Raw genomic sequence first — 27,038 nt, 5'->3', positions numbered from 1 at the left:
GACATTTGTGGAGAAATTTATGGCCAGAATACTAAAGCCTGTCACTGCAGAGGAAAGCATGTACGACCGCTGTCGTTTTTGTACGGACCGCACTGGTTTTGTGCGGACCGCGATCGATTTTGCGTGGTCTGCGGAGGTGGAAATCTATGGGGTACACTATAAATATGAGGTTTTGGGTTTAATTTGATATTTTGACCTAGAGAGCTCGGATTTTGACGATTTTTCGAAGGTTTTTCAAGAAATTCATCGCGGTAAGTGATTCTAACTCAGATTTGGCTAGAGTACATGAATCTATCATTGAATTCATGATTTGGGATGAAATTTGGGAAGCAAATTGTGAAATCTTTCAAAAATGCAAAATGATGATTTGAAGGACCAAATGGTACCGGAATTGCATAATTTTCGTATGGTTAGACTCGTGAGAGTATAAGGATTCTAGTTTTGTGAATTTTGTCAAATTTCAAGATGTGGGCCCCGGGGTCGGGTTTGACCAATTTCTGGAATTTTGTGGTAATTCGATTGTTTTCGCTTGGGCTTTGTTCCCTTAGCATATTGTGACATATTCGTTCTGATTTTGGATAGATTCGATGCACGTGGAGGCCAATTCGAGCGGCAAAGGCATCGCGAGTTAGAGATTTAGCCAGTTCGAGGCGAGTAATGATTGTAAATGATGCTCTGAGGGTTTGAAACCCCGGATCACACATCGTAGTGCTATATTGAGGTGAGGCATACGCTCGAGACGAGCATGGGGTCGTGCACTATTGGGGATTGTGACATGGTCCATCTCGATTGATGATTTTACCGTGCATTTGACTGAAACCTATATGTTATCATCATGATTTGGGCTGATTTCCATATTTGGGCTTCGTGCAAACTATTTGAACCCTTCGGGGATTTTTATTACTATTTCCTCACATTTTTGACTTACTAATTGAACTCAGTCATGTTATTTTTCACTGTTTTACTACTCAATCATATTTACTACGTTTTGAGACTTAAATGATATTTTTAATGATGTTTTGGGCTGAGAAATACTATCTTACTAATGCCCGAGGGGCTTGTGAGTATTTTTGATTGAGTAAGGCTGAGGGCCTAGTTATGAGGAAACACTGATACTGATTTGATGCTGAGGGCTTGAGATATGTACGCCATAAGGTGGCTTGTTGATATTGTTTATGAGGCCGAGGGCTTGAGATATATACGCCACGAGGTGTCTTGATTGATATGAGGCCGAGGGCCTAGATTTGATGCCACGAGATGGCTTGATATTGTACTTGGGCCGTAAGGGGCCCCTCCCGGAGTTTGTACATACCCAGTGAGTGCGGGTACCCATTGTGATGTGAGATATAGCCCGAGGGGCTAATATTGTTCTATGTGATAGACCGAGGGGCTGGTATTGTTCTATGTGATTGCCCGAGGGGCTAGTACCGTTCTATGTGATTTCCCGAGGGGCTGGTATTGTTTTGAGATATTTGTCGAGGGGCAGAGTTGTTGACATTGAGCCTGAGGGCGAACCTTTATGTGTTTATCTTTCATATTTACATGTCATTTACCTGTTAAACTATGTTATTTGTGCCCGAGGGGCGGATTTATGCACTTATCTGCACTAACTATTTTGCATTCATTTGCGTACTGTTGAAAAAGCCATTTTCAAGAAGTTTAAACTGAGATAAGATGTTTAAAGAGATTTTACAGCTTCACTACTTTCTTATTGGTTTTTGAACTGCTTCTATACAGCATCTTGATATGCTTTATGTGATTTCTTGCCTTCAGTATTTATTTACATTTGTTACTCACTGAGTTGGAGTACTCATTTTACTCCCTGCACCCCTATGTGCAGATTCATGCATTGTTGGTACCGCTCCTGAGTGCTGATACCCCCAGCTTCAGGAGGGCTTTTGGAGATTACGAGGTAGTTGTTGACGTCTGCATCCCCATGTCTTATCATCTCTATCTCTTTTCAGACATCTGTACTAGCTTATAGACTTAGCAGACTTGTATTATGAATTATAGATGCCCATGACTAGTGACACCCCGGTTAGGGCTGTGTTGGATTGTACTTCCTCACTTTATTGACATTATCCGCTACTTAGTATTGCTATATCATGATTTAGACTATTTTTATGATATTTAACTGTTTAAAAAGTGAATTGGGTTTAATTGGTTGGCCTTGTCTTCACGAGAGGCGCCATCATGACCGAGTTCGAGTTTAAGGTCGTGACAAGTTGGTATCAAAGCCTAGGTTACATAGGTCTCACGAGTCATGAGCAAGTTTAGTAGAGTCTTGCAGATCGGTACGGATACGTCTGTATTTATCCTCGAGAGACTAAAAAACCTTTAGGAAAACTTCATATTCTTGAATTCTTATTGTGCGTCCTTGATTCAGCATGAAATGTAACTCTTTGAATTCCTTCCACGCGTTCGTATGTGCACATGAGCGCTCAGTATCAGATGTGCATCGATGGCTTGTGATTCCTCAATCGAGGGGCGAGATGTGATCTCTGTGAGTTGATGTTGGGTCGGTCTGAAGGACTTGAGGCCGAATCTTTGCCTATGGCTTGAGCACCGAGGTGCTGATTGTGTGAGCAAGTATTTTTGAACGTATATGTTTGGTATTGTCCCTATTAGTGGAAGTGACGGCTGGATAACTATGTGATGAGTATGTTGGTATTGCGAGATATATCCACATGATTTGGAGGCGACGAGAAGGGTCTGCTGGAGGATAGAAGAACTATTGGGTGCTTGAATTCCATCTTGATTCGAGGTATAGCCCCGAGTTATGGGCATGTGAAGGATCTTTTCATGTTTCCTAGTTGTGAGTGAAGTAAATTTCATATTGCGGTATGAGTTTAGACTCAAGAAGACTAAGTGACTGCGTACAGTTTATGACGGTGAAAGGTATATATAAATGTTAGTTAGAGGCAAAGCAGGTGGGTTGTCTCCTGCAAAATGTTCTGAGGTTGTACGATCCTTATGTGTCTGTTAGAAGATCTCATTTGCGAGTGAAGGATATTTGTTGCAACTTAAATTGGGTCGCTTAGAGAGTGGGTGTAACTGTTGCAAAAGTGGAATGCGAGATTTGCAGAAGAGTTAAAATTCTAGATGATCTGTGTTTTCACAAGCCTATAAAAGATTTGAGTTTAATCTCACTATGGTATCATGACATCAATAGAGTATAATCGTTATGAGTTATTGAGTGTGTGTTGATCTATGGCTTCGAGCCAAGTGGGGAGTCTGTTATTGATTAGGCGATTGCACGGTTAGGTGCTATGTTGGTTCTAGTTGGAGGCGTGCTGGTAAATCAGTTATGGCTTGCGGAAATTGAGACCGAGGATGGCTCGAGTAAAGGAAAATTTTGACAGAGGTTATATATGCTTCATAGGGTATGAGAATCACGGAATATCTTGAGTTGCTGTTGGTAAAGGATGCTCGGTGCATAGAGTAGGAAGTTGCATGGTTGTACTGGAATGAGGTTACATTATGCGGTGTCAGAGTGCTAGTAAGGCACGGATTGATGGTTCGTTTGATCAGGCTAATTACAGTTTGAGTAGAGTGGATGACTCTCGGGAATGGTTCTAATGGGTTCAAGACTTTCAGGTAATAATTGGAGATTTTCAAGTGTATAATTGGGCTAGAAACTGAGTTTTGCATTAGAGGGTGCCAAGACTTGTGTCACTTCTATATTAATTGAGGGATCTTATGTATTAGTATCAGGAAGGTAAAGGTAACGGATTTAGATTCGCAGGAAGTTTCCTCAGAGTAAAGTATTTTGATTGTGGTGCCTTTGGGAATAGATAAGAGAGTATTAAGCGGCTTATGGGTCTCAGACGGTGTGGCTTTATGCTTGGGTCCCATGTGGTAAGTCTGGGTTGAGAAATTGTGGTGCTACAGCAAGAGGGGATATCAAGTTTAAGGTAAATCAGAAGGCAACTCGGATAGATGTGATAGCTGGGTAGTAGACCGGATCGATATGGTAAAGATATGATTAGTTCCTTGGGTGTGTACGGGGTAATGAGTTCCTACAGGTATTTCGCGGCAATGCTCTTAGGTTTTGATGGCTTGTGTAGCTTGGTCGAGTTAGAAGGATTTAGTCCTGGCAGGTCTGGTTTGTTCAAGGGGAACTCGGAGAGTTCTTGATGGTTTCTAACTTGGTTGGAGATGTATATTTTCTATGGGCATGAGGAGCATGGGATGCATAGTGATTTCCTTCTAGAATGGGATCAATGGAAAGTTCTTGACTAGTGGAGTACGTAGATGTTTGTGACTAGGAAAGGAGATGAAGTTCTCATGTTATCCTAGGATGGTATGGTATATGCGGTATGTTACGGAGGATTAAGATTTGCGTGTGTAAGGTTACGGTTCAGTTTTGAACGGAAAGTCATAAAATTCTTAGGCAGCACGGCCAGTTTCAGATGATTCGAGAAATAGCTTCAGATGATTAGGGGATGATCTCCAGATGATTAAGGAAATGGTATCGCTAAATGGGAGTGATTTGACGAGGGTATATGTTTCAGAAAAGGCAATGTGATTAAGTTGATGGTACTTCGGTAGAATTGCGGCGCTTTCTTGTTAGATTGACTGTTGATATTCGAGTTTGCTTGGTGACACAAGGGAATTTTAGAGTATCTTTCATGGAATGATTGGGTATTTGAGGTGCGGTATGCATTCGTACAGCGGAATTGGGATCAGGTATGTTGATTCATACGCCATATGGATTTGGAGACAGGGAAGTTCTCACATTCAGGCTATGTTGTGGTTGTAAGTTGTATGTATCAGCACTGTTTAGTGATGATCGGGGTTTGGAGACCCGAGCGGATCTTTTGTGCTTGGCATGTTAGATTTTGGATGGGATACTAGGTTCAGACTGATTGTCTCCGTGTTGTGTCATTCTGGACTATTGCACTAAGGCAGCACTGTTGGCTATGCTGGAAATGCGACGGATTGAGTGGCGAGGTTCGTAGGATTATGCCCTAGTGGAGTGGTTTTATATTTTGATGGCCCAACGGACGGCTGGGAAGGATTGTCTTTCTTATTTGGGCTTTCTTGATGGATGTCAGTGTAGAGGCTTCTACCATTGATTCAGTTCCGGTGGTGAGGGACTTTTCAGATGTGTTTCTTGTGTTCGGGCATGTCGCCGGGCAGGGTTGTCAATTTGTATTGATTTGATGCTGGGCACTGTATCGTATGGTACCGACAGAGTTAAAGGGGTGGAATGAGCAGCTTCACCTTGATAAGGAGTTCGTTGGCAGGCTAATATGGATGCGTGTTCTAACTTGAGTCGGCTTGGTTGGCTCCGAATTGTATTATTAAGAGAGGTGTTGATTCGTCGGTTATTGAGCTTATTAGTAATCCGGGGAGACCTATGCGTTACCTTTCTGTGTTGCGAGGCGTTAGGATTTATTGGTTATCGGCACATGTGGTGCGGTGTTATTGGGGTCTCGCAGCAGAATTCAAGCGGGAGGAGTATTGGATATTTCTTGGCGGATGATGCATCTGTTATGCCATTTCGGGTTGTGTAGTGTTATGTACTTGCTTTACCATGGTTATGATGATTTACTTTGATTCTAGACATCAATTGCGTGTGGTCGTCAATTTCAGGCAGAGTGACTTGAGGTGTTCCATATGGAGCAGTGTTTGGATAAGGCCGCGCATTATAGCGAATATATATGGAGATATGACCTTGCAGGTTAGATTCATGTATTCTGTTCCTATGATGTGAGACGGGTTCTCAGCCTTGTGTTATGGTGGTACTGGTGAACCTGAGGTACAACTCTTTTATTTGAGTCATTTTCATGATTTGAGTATGTTCGAACTGTTGCATATTGGTGCGTGTATTGTGCAAGTTGTGGCTTAGGTCTATATGGACGTGTCATGTCACCAGAGTAATGTGTTGGATTAGAGGAGATCGTTGGGGATCATTAATAAATACGAATAGATGCGATTTCAGCATGTTGGAAGGATAGTATCGAGCTTCGGTTCAGAAATTTGTTGTGGTATTTGCCAAGGAAGAAGTGGCTTCATGAATGGTGGATCTGAGAAATGGTTGTGGCTTACTGTGTGTTTCACTTATCATTGGCAGTATATAAAAGTGTTGAAATGAGATTTTAGTTGATAAGAGGTTTTCTATCGGTATTCGGTTGTTGTGGGCAGCTGCTGTGAATAGAAGTTATCGATACAAGCGTTTAAGTTATGTGGTTTATCATGAAATGGCATCCGAGGTTGCAGGTATGGTTGGCTACAACTGGTTTGGTCTTATTCACAGTATAAATATGAAATTCTGATCGTATTGAGGATTTTAGAAGTGAAAATGTGGTTCTATGGTTTGTGGGCTAGGTTGGATTGTGAAATTTTAGTTGCATTGTGTTATCGGACCTATATGAGATAGGGTGACATGGGATCACCCCTGGGTATATGCATGGTAAAGTTATTCAGCAATTGGTTGACTTCTGGAACAACTCTAGGCACGTTTGAGGACGAACGTGTGTTTAAGTAGGGGAGGATGTAACGACCCGACCGGTCGTTTTGAGCTTTTGCACTTTGCTGGCCAGTTCTCGGGCATGACTTGCCCGTGTGGTGTATTATGACATATGTAAATCGTTGGTGTTGGGTTTCAGGTTAATCAGAATGAATTTGGAAGAACAGTTCTCAGTTTGAAGCCTTAAATTTGAAAGGTTTGACCAAGAGTTGACACCTTTGTATATGATCTCGAATCGGAATTTTTATGATTTAGTTAGCTCCGTTAGGTTATTTGGGGCTTAGGGGCGTGATCGGAATACATTTTGAAGGTCCATGGAAGGTTTAGGCTTAAATTGGCGAAATTGAGATTTCGGCGTTTTCCGGTTGATAGGTGAGATTTTATATAGAGGTTGGAATGAAATTCCGGAAGATGCAGTAGCTTCGTTGTGTCATTTGGGATGTGTGTGCAAAATTTCAGGTCATTCGAACGAGATTTGATAGACCTTTTGATCAAAAGCATAATTTAAGAGTTCTTGGGGTTCTTAGGCTTGAATCCTATGTTAAATTGGTGATTGATGTTGTTGTGAGAGATCCGAAGTTTTGAACAAGTTTGAACGATGTCATGGGATGTGTTGGTACAATTGGTTTGAAGTTCCAGGAGTTCCAGGCATGTTCCGGGTAGGTTCCAGGATGTTTTAGGCCGAAAATCATAGATGTAGCAAGTCCAGAAGGGTTGCAGGCCCCACCCGCGCGGTCCGCACAAAAAGAAGTGCAATCGTGGTATGTGCTGCGCGGACCGCACAAAATGAAGTGCGACCGCAGTAGGTGTTGTGCGGCCGCGGTGGGGAACGTTTCATTGGTCCTACTTCGGAAGCTCATTTCTTTTGATCTACAAGGGATTTTGAGATGATTCAACAACAAAAGTTGTAGTCCTTCGTGTCTAGTTTCCATAAATGTAAAGATATCACAATTTGGACATCTGTAGCGAAAGGTATGACCAAAATACTAAAGCCTATCACTGCAGAGGAAAGATGTGCGGCCGTGGTCGTTTTTGTGCGGACCATACAGGTTTTGTGCGGACCGCGGTCGATTTTGTGCAGTCCGCAGAGGTGAAAATCTGTGGGGTACACTATAAATATGAGGTTTTGGATTTTATTTGATATTTTTACCTAGAGAGCTCGGATTTTGGCGATGTTTTGAAGGTTTTTCAAGAAATTCATCGGGGTAAGTGATTCTAACTCAGATTTGGCTAGAGTATATGAATATATCTTTGAATTCATCATTTAATTCGTGATTTGGGAAGAAAATTGTAAAATCTTTCAAAAATGTAAAATGTTGATTTGAAGGACCAAATGGTATCGGAATTGGATAATTTTCGTATAGTTAGACTCGTGATATAAGGATTCTAGTTTTATGAATTTTGTCAAATTCCGAGATGTGGGCCCGGGAGTCGGGTTTGACCAATTTCTGGAATTTTGTGGTAATTCGATTGTTTTTGCTTGGGCTTTATTTCCTTAGCATATTGTGACGTACAAGTTCTGATTTTGGATAGATTCGAGGGGCAAAGGCGTCGCGAGTTAGAGATTTAGCCGGTTCGAGGTGAGTAATGATTGTAAATGATGCTCTAAGGGTTTAAAACCCCGGATTACACATCGTAGTGCTATATTGATATAAGGCACACGCTCGATGACGAGCGTGGGGTCATGCACTATTGGGGATTGTGATGTGGTTCATCCCGATTAATGATTTTACCACGCATTTGATTGAAACTTATATGTTATCATCATGATTTGGGTTGATTGTCATATTTGGGATTCGTGCCAACTATTTGAACCCTTCGGGGATTTTTATTACTATTTCCTCACTATTTTGACTTACTAATTGAACTTAGTCATGTTATTTTCCATTGTTTTACTACTCAACTATTTTTACTCCGTTTTGAGACTTAAATGATATTTTAAATGATGTTTTGGGCTGAGAAATTACTAATGCCCGACGGGCTTGTGAGTATTTTTGACTGAGTAAGGCCGAGGGCCTAGTTGTCAGGAAACACTGATACTGATTTGAGGCCGAGGGCCTGAGATATGTATGCCACGAGGTGGCTTGTTGATATTATTTATGAGGCCGAGGGCTTGAGATATATACGCCACGAGGTGTCTTGATTGATATGAGGCCGAGGGCCTAGATTTGATGCCACGAGATGGCTTGATATTGTACTTGGGCCGTAAGGGGCCCCTCCCGAAGTCTGTATACCCCTAGTGAGCGCGGGTACCCATTGTGATGTGAGATATAGCCCGAGGGGCTGATATTGTTCTATATGATAACCCGAGGTGCTGGTATTGTTCTATGTGATCTCCCGAGGGGCTGGTACCATTCTATTGATTGCCCGAGGGGCTGGTATTGTTCTGAGATATTTACCGAGGGGCAGAGTTGTTGACATTGAGCCCGAGGGGTGAACCTTTATGTGTTTATCTTTCATATTTACCTGTCATTTACCTGTTAAACTATGTTATTTGTGCCCGAAGGGAAGATTTCTATGCTTATCTGCACTAATTGTTTTGCATTCATTTGTGTACTGTTTAAAAAGCCATTTTTAAAGAAGTTTAAAATGAGATAAGATGTTTAAAGAGATTTTACAGCTTCACTGCTTTCTTACTTGTTTTTGAACTGCTTCTATACAACATCTTGATATGCTTTACATTATTTCTTGCCTTTAGTCTTTATTTACATTTGATACTCACTGAGTTGGAGTACTCACTTTACTCCATGCACCCTTGTGTGCAGATTCAGGCGTTGTTGGTACCGATCCCGAGTGCTGATACCCCCAGCTTCAGGACGGGCTTCCAGAGATTACGAGGTAGCTGTTGATGTCCGCAACCCCGTGTCTCTACTCCCTTATCATCTCTATCTCTTTTCAGACATATGTACTAGCTTATAGACTTAGCAGACTTGTATTATGAATTATACATGTTCATGATTAGTGACACCCCGGTTAGGGCTGTGTTGGGTTGTATTTCCGCACTTTATTGACATTATCCACTACTTAGTAATGCTATATCATGTTTTAGACTGCTTTATGATATTTAACTGTTTAAAAAGTGAATTGGGTTTAATTGAATAGTCTTGTCTTCACGAGAGGCGCCATAACGACTGGGTTCGGGTTTAGGGTCATGACAAAAAATGTGAGTGCAATGGCAACATTTTATGCACTTTAGCAAGACAAATAAAGGTAAAGATTTGAGAAACTTCTCTTTGTCGGTTCTTCTCTTCTTTTCTTTTTCTTTCTTTTCTTCTTTTTTTATTTTTTCTTTCTTTTTCTCTTTTTTTTGAACCACTTTCCTTGCACTGCTTTGTTCCTGTTTCAAACAAAGAAAACTTTGTTAGTTTTAAAAGGTGGTGGTCGGTTTGTGGCCTTGAGTCTTGAGCAGCTTGGGTTTTGCTCGATCAGCTTGAATCGGTCTCAAGAGACTTTTGTTTTGCACCAACTCTGATTGTTTCACACCCAGTACCATTTGTATTTGCGGCTCAATCATCCTTATCCCAACTGGAGATCTTTTCTTAGGTGACCTTTTATGATATCTTGAATGACTTCCTACTTTTGAGCAATTTGTCTGTGAGAGAGAATCACCAATTATCTTTGCTTGTGCCAAGTAGGCTGACAAGGGTCTTTTGGGGGAGCCTTTGCATGAATCCTCAAGGCATGTTGATTGTAACAACTGAGTGTGCTGGCTACATTTACTTTGTGCAACTGAAAAGCTGATAGCAGATTTTGAAATATTTTCTTGCTTGTTTTGACAAGGACTAACTTAGAGTGAAGGGCATAGTGATGCAAAGAAACAATATTAATAAGAAATGCCCATGTGGGGAAGGATAGAAGGAAGGTTTTTTTTTTCCTTTTTGTTTTTCTTTCTTTTTTTTCTTTTTTGTTTCAATAACTAGCCTTAATGATCATAGCATGCATTTTGGACTTAACGACCGATCTATCAAACTGACCAAATCTTCCCTTTTACCATTCTTATGACATTGAAGTTGGGCTTGTTTGTGTCAATCCTTTGCATCAGCTTGACGACTCACTTTCGACTAGTGGTGCACCGAGGGATTTTCACCAACAAGCCTCTCTCATTTATTTATCTCTGCTTATCGTTGCCTTACAGTGCCCGTGAAGGTTTTCACTAGCAAGACTCTTTTATCATTTTTTTCGTGTGAGCAACTTGACAGTGTTATATGTTGTGTGACGATTGTTGCTCATTGCATGCTTCTCTTGGTATTCTTGAAGGCATATTGGGAGGTCTTTATTTGGAAGGGTTTTGGATATGGTTAGAAAGAAGGGACGGCCTAAGCCTCAAAGTAGACTTAAACTAAAGGGGTTGTAGACTTACAACTCTAGGAATCGACTCTTTCAAAAGTGAAATAAAATCTTTGCCCCAGTTTCAGATACTAAGAGTTTTTGGATTCTTTTGAATTCTTATTTGGTTGGACCGAACCGTGTAAGGCTGCCTACGTATCCTTTTTAAAGGAATCAGGTCAAACGTAGTTCACACATCTGACCTAAATATTTTTTTTCATCTTTCTTTCTTTTTCTTTGTCTTTTTTTTTCAAAACAAGTTGCCCAAACTTCTATTTCTGGGGCATGGACCTTTGACTATACTTTTCCTTACTTTTTTCCATTTGTACTTTCTAAGAGTTGCCCCAGTTTGGTCTCTTGGGGCATGGACTTTTCTTTCATTTTTTTTCATTTCGTTTTCTTTTTGGATTTTTAACTCTGAACTTGATTCCAAAAGAGGGTGGTCAAAGAAAAATAACACAGGCTCAAAAGGGGTAACAAAGGGTATAAAGTGTTTGGGTAGCAAAAAAAGGGCCTCCCAGCCTCGAGAATGCCAAACATATTATCTTTTCGTGATTACAACATTGACGAACATGTCTGTCTTCTTGGTGTGTCGTGGTCACAAGACATTTTCCATCCCTTAATGTCAAACTTTCCAACAAACTTCAATTGATTCTTCTTCAACCCGTTCTTCATAATGATTTTGAAGGTAAAGATCCTTAACCTCCACGGGTATGACTATTCTAGTTCCACTTAAATTTTACTCGGGCTTAATTCCAAAGGATTTTAAACTCTTTTTCATCCTCAAAAGTGTCTTGTTCTCAGTTATCCAATTCAAGACTAAATCAATTTTCTATGATTTGACCAAAAATTCTGCATACATGTCATGTCATTAAAACTAGCGGGAAAAGAACTAAGCATGGAATGACACAAAATGACAAACTGCATTTCATTGAGTAAACAACATACAAACAACCTAAGATTCGAGTTACAATCCTAAAATAACCTGGATGACGAAAATAGCAACAGAACAAACAGACAAGACTCACACAGACAGAATGGAGGGATAGAAGGGTTTGACTCAATAAAACAAATAAAATTCTGATCAGAACCCTAAAATAACCTAGGTAATAGAAAAAAAATCAAAACAAGCTACCAAGATTCCTTCCTAGTGAGGAGGGAATGACTTTTCAATTGCTAAGCTTGACATTTAGCCACAAATTTTCTCATCAGAATCACCATGGCCTTCTCCAAATTCAATCAGCAAGTTTCCGAGAGGATTATCATTCTCCATATCACCACGCATCATCCCCACAAAGTGTGCAACATCGTGTGCAGGTAAAGGATTTTGCATGATATTCTGGGTGTCACTGTCTTGGATTAAAATCAGTTTTTCCTGGATCATCCTTTCTATTTCTCTTTTCAAATCCTGACAGCTTTCAACATTGTGCCCCTGGGCATTGGAATGGTATTCACACATTTAGAAGGGTCAAACCTTCTTGCATGTAGATCCACATGATTTGGAGGAATAGGAGCAATCATGTCATAATGCTTTAATTTCTCAAACAAGCTTGCATAGGACTCTCCTATTGGAGTAAAATTATCTTTCAACCTTTGTACCCTTTTATACCTCTGGCTTGGATGTGGGTTATAGGGAACTTGAAATTTTTTTGAAGTCTGATGGACATTTTGTGATGCTCGCGCGTGCCTTATGGGGTGTTTTGGTGGCTGGACAACATACTGAGGTGGAGTAATAGAATATTGTGGGTTCTGAGGTGGATAGTAGTGCTCAGGGAAGTCATGGGAAACTTGATGAGGCTGGTCATACCTTCGAGATGCTCTCCTAGGAACTCTTCTCGACCCTGATGTCATCATGATTTCTTCGTCCTTCTCATTCGTGTCACTAAAATTATCAGATTCAATCTGGACAGCCTGAGTTGCGGCTTTGAGAACTGCTTGACTTATAATTCTACATGTCTTAAGACCATTTCCCCCATTTTGATTGCTTCCGAGAAGGATTTACCCACTGCGGACATCATATTTTGAAAATAATCTGGCTCTTGAGCTTGAAGAAAGACAGTGATTAACTCGTGGTCATCCATGGGTGGCTTAACTCTAGCTGCTTGCTCTCTCCATTTAATGGCATATTCCCTGAAACTTTCAGTTGGTTTCTTCTTCAGGCTTGAAAACAAATTGTGGTCTGGGGTGATGTCGATGTTGTATTGGAATGTTTTGACAAAGGCATGTGCCATGTCATCCCAGACATGCCAGTGAGAGGTGTCTTGGTCAATAAACCATTCAGAGGCTACCCCGTAAGACTTTCCCCAAAATAAGTCATTAGTAATTCTTCATTTCCTCCCGCACCTCTTAGCTGATTGCAATACCTTTTCAAGTGGGCTATGGAGTCTCCATGTCCATCATACTTTTCAAATTTGAGAGTCTTGAAACCAGGTAGCAAACAAACATCGGGAAACATACATAGATCCTTGAAGGCAATACTCTTCTGACCTGTCAACTCCTGCATGTTTTTCAACTGTTGTTCTAAGCTTTTCAGTCTTTGGGTCATTTCTTCATGTGCCATCTTTCAGGCAGGCTTCTCAATGCTTGCAGGAAGATCAAACAAGTACGAGTGGTACTCAGGAGAGTGGTACTACTCTTGCTAGGTAGCAAATTGTAACTCATGAGTTTTCCTCTGCAACACCGTCGGCTGTGGGATGGTGATGACGGGCATAACAGTAGAGGTTGTCTGATTGGTTTTGAATGACAAACTTTGAGAGCAAGCAACAGAAGTCCCAGCTGTAGTCGTACAGTTGGGATAAGGACTGAACCCAGGTGGATAAGATTGATCAGATAATGAGACCTAAGTGGTGGTAGTCGAGATGGGTGTGAACTCTGGGAAACTATGAATAGAAAAAGGCAGTCCTTGGCTATTGTCTCACGCTTGATACATTTCAGTCATTTTCTATTTCTGTACCCTATTTGCCTCAACCACAGTAGACTTTTGCTGAACCCTCTGACCCTGAGTCTCTTGGGCACTAGTAACAGTTTCGATGTCAGTTGTCATTGGCATTTTTTCCTTGGATCTTGTGAATTATGGATGTGTTTCCAGCTTACCACAAACCGACCACCTCAAACTTTTTTCACAATTCGAAACAAACAACATGTTAGAATAGTCACTCTTCTTCGTCTTTCTTTCCTTTTTTTCCTTTTTCTTTATTTTCTCTCTTCTTCTTTTTATCGATCGAACCTGATGTGGGTTGCCTACGTATCATGACGTTGCATGAATCAGATCTTTATGTAGTTCGGGAAGATTAGGAATAAAGTAAGTAAACTAACTTTTTTTTTTGATTTTGGACTTTTTTCGAGAGAAAGACTTAAAAAGAAGAAACAAAATATTTTTGAATTTCGATTTGTTTGTTTGTTGTTTTTTTTAAAAAAAATTGAAAAGAAAGAAAATATTTTTTTTTTTTGAATTTTGACTCTTTTTTCTCTTTTTTTTGGAATTTTGAAAGAAAAACTTCTAAAGAAGAAAGGAAATATTTTTGGATTTTTTTTTTTGAAATTTTATTTTGAATTTATGAAAGAAATGCTTCTAAAGAAAAAGAAAATATTTTTGAATCTTGAATTTTCTTTTCAATTTTTAAAAGAAGAATGAAAATATTTTTGGATTTTGAGAAGAAATTAAAATAAAATATTTTTGTATTTTTTTTTAAAATTGGGGTCTAAAAGAAATACTTTCTAGAAAAGCAAGTAATGGAAAATATTTTTGGATTTCTTAAAAATTGTGGGCCGGAACCGATGAGGTTTGCCTACGTATCTGACATCCGGTGAGAATCACATCCGCGTAGTTCGGTAAGATTGAGAATAAAGTAAATATGCTAACACTCTTTTTTTTACTTTTTGAAAACGTTGAGACGATGAAAGCATTTAGAAAAAGAATATACTTTTCTGCAAAAAAAAAATTGAAATTTTTGAAAGAAAGATTTCAAAAGAAGAAAGAAAATAATTTTTGGATTTTGATTTTTTTTTGAATTTTGATTTTTTTATTTTTGAATTTTTTGTGGAAAAAGACTTCAAAAAAGAAAGGTAGAAAATATTTTTTTGGATTTTGATTTGATTTTCTTTTCGAATGAAAGAAATATTTTTGATTAAATTTTTTTAATTTGGGTTTTAAGGAAAGACTTCTAAAAGAGGAATTAAAGGGAATGTTGTTTTGGATTTTTGAAAATTAGGGCCGGAACCGATGAGGTTTGCCTACGTATTTCAGATCCGGTGAGAATCAGACCCGCGTAGTTCGTCCAGTTTAGACATAATTGGAGAAACATGATATTGACTCACTTTCATTTTTCATTTTTTTTGAAATACATTTTGTTTTCCTTTTTTTTTCAAATATTTTGGCAGAGTTTCGAGGCATTTTCAAATACCAGGGTTTTCAGAACCGGGTGAATTATATATCCTACCTCACTCTTTGTTTTTCTGTTATTTATCTTTCCTTAGCCGGTCAACATACAAGCCGAAGCAAATAAATGTACAAATAGCACGCAAGATGCATCAGGATGATCTTTTATTTCGGGTACACATGTCCTAAACAGACCCGACCCCTGTGCTGAGTTCCCAAAGTCAAATGCACATGATGCAAACAAACGTACATACTAGGGATCCGGCATGAGGCTATGTTATTCTAGGTTTAAACCTGGGGATTTGTTCTAGACATGGCTTACCCAAGTGGACAACTTGAGGAGAGGTGGGAGCGACGTACCGGGAGCACGAAAGTCTACCCGTCCTAGTGGATGATCCATCCTTGTTCTATTTGGTATGACCTCTAACAGAAAAGCAGGCCACGCGAACGTGTGCACCATTTTTTAGAAGACTCAGAAGGGAGGCGTAAGAAGACAGTTTAATACAGTTGAAATAATATCAAAGCGGTAAATAAGCTGCAATTAGCACGTTAGGCCACAAAAATACAGTAATATTAACAATAAATAAAGCCAAGTAAAAATCACATTAACAAGCTCGAATTCTTGAACTCTGAACCAAAGTGGGCTCTTGTCCCCAGCAGAGTTGTCAGAGCTGTCACACCTCCTTTTTACCCGAAAGGGATATAAGGGAGTTTTTTCAATTACAGTGACACAATCGAAATGGGATTATTTATTTATTCAGAGTTGCCACTTGGAATAATATTATGGTTTCCCAAATCACCAGTTTATTTTAAAATCTCAAATCGAGGAAATTGACTCTGTTTTAAAAGTCTGCGAATCACAAAAATCTAGGGGTGGGCATAAAATCCGAAAAACCGAATTCCGAACCGAACCGAATTAATTTGGTATTTCGGTTTCAATTTTTTCGGTACTTCAGTTTATTTCAGTACAAAAATTTCGGTATTTCGGTAATTCGATACAGTATACAGTTTTGAATTATTGATATTTCGGTATTTCGGTATACCGAAATACCGAAATAGTTTAATAAGGTGAGATCAATATTTCGGTGTTCCTGTCATTATTAGTTCTGATTGGTTACTCTACTCGACTCTGCTACAGCATCTCAGTGAGCAATGGACTATGAAGCAGAAGATAATTGTGCAAAACTGCAAACTGTGATGGGCCAGAAATAGGAACAAGGCCCATTCAGAAAGGAAAACGAAATAGGGAAGGACCATCTATCTGTTGAAATAATGTTAAGAAAATGTCATCATTCTTTTCTTGTTTATGAGTATTTATCAGCCTCAAGTACATTTGAAAATTTATGTTCATCTGCTGTAACATTGTCATTTGATGGGCTTAGTACAAAATGAACTAGTCATTGGAAGACCAACAACTATAAATCATATAATCTAATCGTTGATTAGTTTGGAGTTTCTATCTTTACTATTAGAGTAATTGAAGATAAAATAATGTTGGCGCCAGATTTTGCAAGTTAATGGAGGGGGAGACAGTGAAGATTTGATTTAAACCGAAACCGTACCGAATCAAAATAAAAAATACCGAATCGTACCGAAATATTATGGTACGGTATTTGATATATACAATTGATAAACCGAATAACGAAATACCGGACCGAAATTCTTAAATACCGAACTAAAATACCGAACGCTCACCCCAACAAAAATCCGGATAAGAAATTCTATTAACCCGGGAGAAGGTGTTAAGCATTTCCGGGTTCCGTGGTTTTAGAATGGTTGCTTTAATCATACTTGGCTTATTAAATTGTCTAATTACTTATTTTTAAACTTATGTGCATCTACCTCCTTTACCGCTTTTAATAGCTAGATTATTCGTAATTAAGGAGTTATCTTAAAGTGAGTCACGCGTACGTGTACTCGTTTAGTTTGGCGTGTCAAAAATCATGCCACGCGTACGTATCAATGATTAATAACGCTTTGTTATTTAATAAAAGCTTGGCCAAAGTTGCGAGAACGCATACCTTAATTTATTTTGGAAACGATCGTAATTATGTTACGCTAACGTGTATACAATCACAATGATAAATTAAACCGCGCCTAAAGCATTTCTTATGAATATAGGCAAGTAACAAAGCAATAGACAATTAAAAGCTCAAATTCATAAACTTTAGCACCTGAACCCCTTTAATCTAATTTGATGTAGTTCAGTTGATGAATAGCAACCCAATTTCTATACTGTGACAAAATCATGTTCAGCTATAACCAATTCGAGTAAACATACGAGCAGATAACTAAGTGAGCAAATTCAACAACTACACAAACAACGAGATCATATCACCAAACAAACAATTAACATTAAGCTTGAATAAAACGAATAGAGGATGAAAGAAGTGGATCTCAATATAGCCAGAAAATTGATTGTTTCACTATTTTGAACTCAAAAATGTGACGAACCACGGACGAAACTCGAATTAACACCGGAAAGCTCGGATAAGAACGGTGAACTATTTTTTGTTCGAATTTCTCCACACTCCCTTTGTCTTTCTGCCCGTTTTTTTTGTTTTTGTTCCTTTTTTTAGTTTCATGTATGTATTTACTCCTCTTGTCACTGATGTTAGTGTCTTCTAGGTTCGGTGGTACCGACGACTGGTGGATATGAGGGGGGCATTTTTTTTTTCTATTTCTCGCTATTGTTCCCGTCCCCAAAACCCTTCTTAAGTTTTTCGTTTTTCTCTTGCGGCTGCTGGTGGTGGTTGGCGACGGAGATGGGGGAGAGTGAAAAGATGGGTCACTGGTTTCAAGGGTGGTCTGTCCAGCGGCGGAGATGGTTCTATTGTAGATGTGAGGTCGCTGATGGGAGGTCGACGGGTTTGGGTGTAGAAGCTCTAGGGTTCAGGGGGTTTGGCCGGGTTGCTAGCAGCGATGGTGGGCTGCTGGCTGGCAGGCGACAGTTGGTTAGCGTAGGAGATGGGTGTTAGGGTTAGGAAGAAGGAAGAAGGTCCATTGGGAGCTAGGATGGGCGGTTGTTCTTAGATCTGTCCCTAGGGTTTCTGATGCTAGGGTCTTCTTTAGGATTTTTTTTGTGTAAGGTAATATTGTACTATCCTAGCTGTAAATGTGCACAATTATAGGGAATAAGTTAAAATTGCGAGCTAGTGAATTTTTTTAAGAAGTGACGTGAGTAAATGTGCTTGTGAATTTGTTATGGAAAGATAAGGAAGAATCTTTGGCAAATGGCCACTTTTAATTGGTTCTTTCTTTTGGTGTGATTTTGATTTTCTTTTATTGATTAATAGATAAAAATTGAAATACTACTAAATCTGTATAGCAAGATAAAATACTAATCACTCAAAACTTATTTATTAAACTAATATATTTTTTGGAATACCTTTTCTTTCTTTGTAAATGAAGATAAATTTTATATTTAAAATGTAACTTTTTTTTGTTTTCAATTTTTCTTAAGTAAAATATATAAAAAGTGAAATAAGAGCTAAAATATGTAGATTAAACTTTAAATTATATTAAATACTAAAAGTGTTGAAAAATCTCAAGTATGGTAAAAAATTAGGTGCTCACAATTACCGCGACCATAAAAATATTGTATTTCAAATTTTAGTCTTTTATTATATGGATTAGGGGTGCTGAAGTGGCATGTCATGTGACATCCACCTCATCAAATGTTAGTGCCACGTAGGATTGGATGTCTATCTTGGACAAACTTAACAGAAGAGGGGTACATTTAAACCAATAGTATTACGGCAAGAATATATTTGAGCTCAAAAATATAACGAAAGGTATATTTAAATATTTTCTTATAGTACAGGGATATAATTGGCCCTTTGCCGGAAAAAAAAAATTAGTCGGTAACCGTTATCAAGGGTTTTCATCGGGAATTTCTCAAACATAGTAAATCAAATCATAAGTAAATTTGGTGACATTATGGGTGTGTTTGGTATGAAGGAAAATATTTTCCTTAGAATTTTTTTTTATCACGACCCGAATTTCCCACCGTCGGGACCGTAATGGCGCCTAACATCGCACTCGCTAGGCAAGCCAACGTTAGAGTTCTATTCACCTTTTCCCTTTATTTTTTAAAATTAAAATTTAACAAAACTAAATCATTGAAAATAACAGCGGAAGTACATAATTAACTGCCGATCCTTATGCTAGTAGCAAAACCGAAATAGTTACCACTTAGAAACTAGTGTCACAACCCACGAATATTCTATGAATATCTACAAGTATTGGTCTGAAAGAAAAGTACATTTGTCTCGAAAGAAAATAAAAACAGAAATGTAGAACATAGGAGGGGACGCTATGGCCTGCGGACGCCTACAAGACTACCTTGGGTCTCTTAGATGAATGCCTGCAGCCGACCTCTTGATCAGCCACAACCAGTTCCAAAATCTGCACAGAAAGTACAGAGTGCAGTATCAGTACAACCCCCCGATACACCAGCTGTCACGACCCAAAAATCCCTCCGAAGGAGTCGTGATGGAACCTAGTCTCTAAGCTAGGTAAGCCTAACATTAACTGAAATAACATTGATATTTGCCAACTTTAAATTCAATAACTCTTAACAATTTATTATTTCCAAAACCGGTTGTACAAGTTACAAGCCTTTCTAAGAGTAGTTATACAAAATAAATACGTCACTATTCCGAAACAAAAGGAACAAATGGAAATAAGTACAATTGAAGGTGACTCTGAGGATTGCGAACGTTGCAGCAGGTTTACCTTGAGTCTCCACCGCAACGAGTAGCTACTATCGATCAAATACCTGGGTCTGTACAAACAAATGTACAGAAGTGTAGTATCAGCACAACCGACCCCATGTGCTAGTAAGTGCCTAGCCTAACCTCGACGAAGTAGTGACGAGGCTAGGACCAGACTACCAAATAAACCTATGCAAAATAGCGTACAAAAATAATAGGAAGCAGATAACAATGATGGCAACAATGATCAACCAGTGATATAAATAGCAGGCAACAAGAACACCATAAATGTTTCTCAACAAATAATAAATACAAGTGCAATCAATTAATCAAGTCCTTCAAATATAAATCTTTCGCCTATAAATCCTTCAAGTAATAATCTCTAAGATAATATGCTTTTCAATAAATATATTTTGAATATATTTCCTTCAAATAAATATCTTTCAGATAAGCATCTTTCGAATATAATTCTTTCGAGTAAAGGTCGCCTTGTAACACCTCATTTCATAATTATAAATAATATAGGTCTCAGCCCACTTTCATATTTTCACGGCACCTCGTGCCCATATTTATGTCATAACCGCACGGACAACTCATGTGTCATTAAATAAAACCATAATATTTTCCCCGGCACCTTGTGCCCACATATTTCTGTCTCACATTGCACAACAATATTCTCATGTTACTCAGCTCATAGGTTCCATAACCCAATACAATTAAGAGTGTTCAAGGAGCCTCATTCACTTAACATAAAGTAGAGTACAACTTCCAACCCAATTAGGAAATCAACAAGAAAAGATGAAATTATTTTTTTTTTGAAATCATTTGATAAAGAAAATACCATTTTCAATGAAAGTACAATATCGAAGGAATCATTATCTTTAATACGAGAAATTAATAAATCAAAACATAGTAGAAATTCCTTTTGAAGTAAAGTACAACCTCAAACGGTTTAAGGAAACTTTAGTTGAGAAATCAATTGAGTTAAAAATGTAATAATTCTTGAAATTTGAAGTATTGAACATATTAAAAAATAAGGCGAGGTATTGTAAACACTATGGATTCCAACACAAAGGATCACAACAGTAAAGGGATCTAAATAGTTAATACACTTGAATTGTTAATAACAAGTAAACACCGCAAACAGAAAGTGCACGACATCACCCTTCGTGCTTTAACACTCTCTCACCAAAACAATACAGGGCATCACTCTTCGTGCTTTAACACTCTCTTACCAAAACAATACACGGCATCACCCTTCGTGCTTTACACACTTCCTCACCCAAGCAACAAACACAAGGCAAATAGGGTAAGGGAATCTATAACATCGAAATAAAATCAAGTAATAACGGAAAATCAGTAAATAAACGTACAGGACAACATAACTCAATTAGAATCAGGAAAAATCAAGGACAAGTGCACGGCATCACCCTTCGTGCTTTTACTCTCGTCCTCACCATAAGAATCAATATAAACTACACGGCATCACCCTTCATGCTTTACACTCTTCCTCACCATAAAATCAATATAATCGGCACGGAATTGTACATCGTGCGACACGGCATCACCCTTTGTGCTTTACACTCTTCCTCACAAAATCATACATGGCATCACCCTTCGTGCTTTAACACTCTTCCTCACCCAAACAACAATCACAAGAAATAAGGGCAAGGAAATAAATGAAATCACAATAAAATCCCGGTAAGGGGACAATAGTACAACAATAAAATAAACGGCAAGGGAAACAACATCAAAACAATAACATCACAGCAAGGGACACAATAATATCAAACAAACATCCCTGCAACGGAACAATAATATCAAACAAACATCCCGGCAAGGGAACAATAATAATATTAACATATGAAGCGCAATAAACCACAACGGAGTCATAATAATTATAATATAAGACTCACGGGCATGCTTGACACCAACGTATAGATACTCGTCACCATGCCTATACATTGTACTCCACAATTAACATGTAGCAAATAAGACACAACTCCTAATCTCTCAAGTTAAGGTTAGACCAAACACTTACCTCGCTTTGCAACCAATTTAAAATTCCAACAAGCCTTTGTCTCGCGAATTCGTGCCCGAAATTCCCAAATCTAGTCATAAACAATTCGATTCAGTCAATAAAAATTATAGGAATTAATTCTATATGAAATTCTACATTTTTCATTAAAAATTCGAAATTGCACGAAACATTTGCCTGTGGAGCCCACGTCTCAGAACCCAACAAAAATTACGAAATATGAAACCTCATCCAACCACGAGTCCAACCATACCAATTTTACTAAAATCCAACATCAACTCGACCCTCAAATCTTCAAATTAAACCAAGAGGATTTCCAAGATTTTCCCAATTAAATGTCAAAACTAGTAATAGATTCGGGTAATCTAACCAAAATTAAGTTAAGAACACTTACCATATTGTTTTATCTAAACATCTCCCGAAAATCGCCTCTTCCCGAGCTCCAATTCGCTCCAATTTGTCCCATTTTCAGAACTTAATGTTCTGTCTAGAAAAATTTCGGGTACTGTTCACGGGGTAATGTACACAACACTGTTCATGGGGGTACTGTACATGGTATTGTTCGAGGTACTGTACACAATACTATTCATGGTACTGTACACGGGGTACTGTTCACGGGGTACTCTATACGGTACTGTTCACGGGGGTGCTGTACATGATGCTGTAAAAAAAGACAGCTACTTCCCAAAGAGAATTTCAGCGGCTTTTTCTACCTGTTGACCTTCCGAAATCCACCCGAGGCCCTCGGGACTTCAACAAAATACACCAACAAGTCCTAAAATATGATACGGACTTAGTCGAAACCTCAAATCGCATCAAATAATGCTAAAACCGTGAATCACATCCCCATTCAAGCCTAATGAAACTAAGAATGTCCTACTTCTATATTCGATGCAAAAACCTATCAAATCAAGTCCGATTGACTTCAAATTTTGCACACAAGTCATAAATGACATAACAAAGCTATGAAAATTTTTAGAACTAGATTCGGACCTCGATATCAAAAAGTCAACTCTCCGATCAAACCTAAAAAATCTTTAACCTTAGATTTCTAGATTCCGTTAAATGGCGATAATTTGATCTAGGGACCTCCAAACTCGCTTGCGGGCATATGACCAAGTCCCAATTCACGATACGGAACTACTGGAATGGTCAAAACTTTTATCCGGGTTCGTTTGCTCAAAATGTTGACCGAAGTAAACTCAATTGAGTTTTAAAGCTCTAGTTCACAATTTAATTCATTTTTCACATAAAAACCTTCCGGAAAATTATACGGACTGCGTACGCAAGTCGAGGAATTATTGATACCGCTTTTCAAGGTTTTAAAAATACCGAGATGATTATTTAATTTAAAGATGACATTTTGGGTCATCACATTCTCCACCTCTAAAACAAACGTTCGTCCTCGAACGTACTAAGAATTATTCTCAAGTTACCAAATTGATGATTTTACTTTTACACAATTATTCGCGGTTGATCCCACATTATCGCATTCGACATAAGTACGACAACACCATTTCAATTGAGATCATTTCCTTTATCCATATTCGTAAACTTCAAGACCAAATTTCTTACACTCCAATCATTTCTAGAAAGGTCCGATTTTTACGTCAACACACAATATTAGTCCCGACTGGCTATAGCAACTTGTGCCTACACACCCATCAAATACGGGGTATTACATTCTCCCCCACTTAGGGTCATTTGTCCTTAAATGAGAAGTAGAGTCCATCTTCAAACACATAATGTAACTTATCTCTTTCTTTGCACATCTCAATATCCCAAATTTTTCTAACTCCCAAATTTTTCAGAAATTTCGGCAGAGTCTCCCCTGTAATTGGGCCTATCCACCTGTCAGAGTAACACCAAAACAACTCCTAACAACATGTCCACAACCCAACAACGCACCACAAAGTATATATCAATAATACTAATCTACGCATTACAAGCACGTCATTATCACAATGATATCTTGACATAAAACGCATCATATGTATGACCATAACCACATCTCTGGTCTTAATGGTTGTTCATAATAGATTACAACATCACCAATTAACCTCATGTTAACAAAATTTCGTTTCAAACCTCCAGATTACTAACAACAAGGCATGGGGATCTTATAAAATTACTTACCCGAAGTAACGAGTCACAATTTAACGCCACCTGGGCTCTCACCTTGTAGGCTAAAACTCAATAGTTACAATAAAATTTTGGCAAATTATGCACAAAAATATTCATATAAGAATTTTCAAATAAGCCTAATAGGCATGACTCCCTACAAGTGCTACAACACAAATTTTAATTTCACAAAAGGAGAATTTAAACACATAAAATTTTCACCACCAGGACCTCGTCCTTATATAACATCCACCGCAGCTTGTAGCCCGGTTTAAATATTTCATATCATATAAAAATGTGAGGATCTCATCCTCAACTCTGAATCACAAGTATTTTGCACATTGTGCCAACTAAAATTTTCCATTTCCTTTCTTCCTTCTTTCAAATAATTTCGGTTAAACAAAATCACAACATACAATGATCCCTCTTACCGGTAGGGCATATAATTTACAATGGAAATCAAGTATTTAGATATTAAATCAAACTCATCGAATTGATTAACAAGGGTCACTTTTATCCTCACAACTATTTTTAGTGACCAACACATAATGATAGACATAGCTATCTCTATATAATCTCCCAACAGAAGTATTCACATATGTATATTTAAGAATTACGAAGCTCACTCATAAGTGGAGCACAATAGGAGAACTTTCCTCGATGCTCAACACCGAATCAAGTTAAGAAAATTTTGTCTTTATAATAATTCGAGACCATACTTATAACGATACCGTTTGGTGTAGCAACCTCAGCCATACCATAGAAAATATATCAACGGACTGGGTCTCCACCTCTAGGAGTCTCACCTCCACCTCTAATATCCCGACCTCTACCTATGGTTGGTCATGTAAGTGGAGTAGTAACTGCAATGGGGCACGTAGCCTGAGTGCTTTGACGAAATATGTCTCTCCCAAGTCTAGGATAATTTCTCAAGATGTTCTTAGTATCACCATTTTCATAACAACCCATCCGCAGTTCGACTGCTCATACTAAGTCTGTACCGGATAACTTAAATAACCATTGCAGGAAATTTCATGCCACTGGTACATTAAAAGATGATTGCCCCACATAAGTGCCCTGATTAACTGGAGCACTATGAGTATTCTGAAATTGTTCCATGTCCCTGCTGATACTAAAATATAGAATTATTAAGGACGCGGGAATACCAAAAGTCCTATCATCATTCCTTTCAAATATAAGCTCTTAATCATATACAAGTTTCGACAAACCTTTCAATACCACATATATACAGCTCAAGCCAAAACTAATATAACACATGACCCATAATTTGAGCGTTGATAGTAAACTCCCCTCACTTAGCATGAAGCCATATGAAACATTCTGATGATTCACAATACTAACCTTTATCGCTCATACGACACCGGTCATAAGATACCTCAAGCTATTTATTTGGCGCATGTCATCCTCATGACAGTTAAACTTGCCTCTTCCAGTGTCTCGGCTTGCTAGTAAATACCATTCGCTAAATAGAAATCCCATACGAAACACATAATCTCTAATACGACCAACTATTTTTAGATCTACATCCACATGTGATGATTAGGCAACCAATTAAACCTTCTTAAGATTGTACTTATCAACCAAATGTCAGAATCTGATGCACCCCCATGCGCACAACCGAAAGATCTCTTTGCGCTTTCACATTTTCGATTCTGAACGACACGTGGTAACAATGGTTGAGCAGCCCTGGCTCTCTTATAACCTTTTACGGTATCACAAACCATTGGCATAGTGCGCAATTCCATACATGAGTGGATGCAAAAGAACATAAGATATATGCTTCAAGCTGAATAAATGTCGCACGATAAGGAATGAATGAAGTGAAAATTTTTCCTACTAGTTCTGTAGCCTCTCGAAGATAAGTACAGACGTCTCCGTACCGATCCGCAAGACTCTACTAAACTCGCTTAAGCTCATAGGTTCCATAACCCAATACAATTAAGAGTGTTCAAGGAGCCTCATTCACTTAACATAAAGTAGAGTACAACTTCCAACCCAATTAGGAAATCAACAAGAAAAGATGAATTTTTTTTTTGAAATCATTTGATAAAGAAAATACCATTTTCAATGAAAGTACAATATCGAAGGAATCGTTACCTTTAATACGAGAAATTAATAAATCAAAACATAGTAGAAACTCCTTTCTAAGTAAAGTACAACCTCAAACGGTTTAAGGAAACTTTAGTTGAGAAATCAATTGAGTTAAAAATGTAATAATTCTAGAAATTTGAAGTATTGAACATATTAAAAAATAAGGCGAGGTATTGTAAACACTATGGATTCCAACACAAAGGATCACAACAGTAAAGGGATCTAAACAGTTAATACACTTGAATTGTTAATAACAAGTAAACACAACAAACAGAAAGTGCACGGCATCACCCTTCGTGCTTTAACACTCTTTCATCAAACAATACACGGCATCACCCTTTGTGCTTTAACACTCTCTCACCAAAACAATACACGACACCACCTTTCGTGCTTTACACTCTTCCTCACCCAAGCAACAAACACAAGGCAAATAGGGTAAGGGAATCTATAACATCAAAATAAAATCAAGTAATAACGGAAAATCAGTAAATAAACGTACATGACAACATAACTCAATTAGAATCAGGAAAAATCAAGGACAAGTGCACGACATCACCCTTCGTGCTTTTACTCTCGTCCTCACCATAAGAATCAATATAAACTACACGGCATCACCCTTCGTGCTTTACACTCTTCCTCACCATAAAATCAATATAATCGGCACGGAATTGTACATCGTGCGACGCGACATCACCCTTCGTGTTTTACACTTTTCCTCACAAAATCATACATGGCATCACCCTTCGTGATTTAACACTCTTCCTCACCCAAACAACAATCACAAGAAATAAGGGCAAGGAAATAAATGAAATCACAATAAAATTCTAGTAAGGGGACAATAGTACATCAATCAAATAAACGGCAAGGGAAACA

The sequence above is a fragment of the Nicotiana tabacum genome, chromosome 6 (genome assembly GCF_000715075.1).
Source record: "Nicotiana tabacum cultivar K326 chromosome 6, ASM71507v2, whole genome shotgun sequence".
In the NCBI taxonomy this organism is placed as follows: domain Eukaryota; kingdom Viridiplantae; phylum Streptophyta; class Magnoliopsida; order Solanales; family Solanaceae; genus Nicotiana; species Nicotiana tabacum.
This window is presented reverse-complemented; position numbering follows the sequence as displayed.